Source organism: Amphimedon queenslandica, unplaced genomic scaffold (assembly GCF_000090795.2).
Source record: "Amphimedon queenslandica unplaced genomic scaffold, v1.1 AMPQUscaffold_13379, whole genome shotgun sequence".
Lineage (NCBI taxonomy): Eukaryota > Metazoa > Porifera > Demospongiae > Haplosclerida > Niphatidae > Amphimedon > Amphimedon queenslandica.
Window position 1 is genome coordinate 105,140 of NW_003546385.1, and position 1,408 is coordinate 106,547.

Below are 1,408 nucleotides of genomic sequence, written 5' to 3' on the forward strand. Positions count from 1 at the left end.
AAAATGCAGGATATCGTCCGACCATTCGTAATGTCGGTCAATGGTCTTCTAAAAATTGCCGTGGTGCTATCTAATCTTTGATCATCCAGCTGGTAAGATATATGAAAGAGTGTTGAATTAGCTACATTTTGATACCTAGAAAACCTGCATTACTAGCTCTGCAGTGTCAATAATAGCGTCCGATAATACCTGGTTGCCGGAAATTGATAATTTACTCTATGCAATTATAGTACAATTTCATAACATAACTGTTTAGGTTTCCATATAGGAAGCAGACTGACGTATGTTTACTTAGCTTTTGTAGTTTACCGAGGCTGCTGACAACTGCCGGCCAAGAAGAAGCTAGGCAACTAGTTAGATGTTGATACCAATATTTTTCAGAGGATGACGAAGTTATTGATTAGAAAAAAATAAAAGATATCTGAAACCGCTTTTAGATGAGGATGCCGAGAAAGGAGTCGTCTCTCCGCGCAGGACTCACTCTAGCTAGATCTATAGATCTGCTCTACTCTTCTATCTAGATCAAATAATAGCATATATTTGACAATAATACAATGCTAAATGCACAACATACCTGATGTAAGAAGTCAAATATAGTGTAGCAGGCTAGTAGTAGAAGCGCTCGATCTAGAATCTGTTCTGAATCACGTGACCATGTAGTGTAGGAGCCATGTAGACTATATAGATCTAGTAGATCTAGCCATACTTTTATTGAGTTTGAGATTGACTGAGCAATTTGCTTCACCAGATGATCAGTCGAATTGTTATGCTAGCAAGCTTGTTGTCTTTATTTCAGTCTAATCATTTTTTGCATATTTTGCTTGATGATTTACTTTTCAGTAGATCTAAAATCTTTATTTACCTGCCGGTAAAAACAAATCAATGCCACTATAAGCAGTAGATAGTAGTATAAGAGTGGCAATATACTCTTGGGAATAGGACTATAGTAGGTTCACACTGACTTTTTACTGTTATTATAAGTGCAGGTTTGGTGGTCACGTGTGAAGTAGCTGCTAATTGTTTGTTAAGTGTTTATTTATATTGTGTATACCAACTATGAATATGATTATCTCAAATACAGCACATGCACATCTCAGGTATTATAATTATTAATAAAACTTAAATTATAGTAAATTAAAAGTTTAAAACTAGCCAGATGTCTTCCTCATAGTTGTGAGCAGTCACAGATTAATTAGAAGAGGTACAGCAGCATCTCCTAGTAACTTATGGTGGGATCATCATCTATTCATCACCGAACTCACCACAGGCATGGATAATAAGACTCGGGTTGATCAAATTGTGTCTTTAGTTCAAGTTCCTGTATATCAACTGCTTATCCTTCATTCTATCAATGTTCAAGTTGAGATCTTGGACTGTTATTTGTAACATTCTGACACAATGTTTCTTA

The 1,408-nt window shown here is 35.7% G+C and overlaps 1 protein-coding gene across 1 annotated transcript in view; it reads right to left on the reverse strand.

Moving 5' to 3' along the window:
* Nucleotides 1-1,408, reverse strand: part of LOC109582505 (uncharacterized) — an 18,062-nt gene that overhangs the window by 7,718 nt on the left and 8,936 nt on the right. The gene's annotated exons all lie outside the window — the stretch shown is intronic.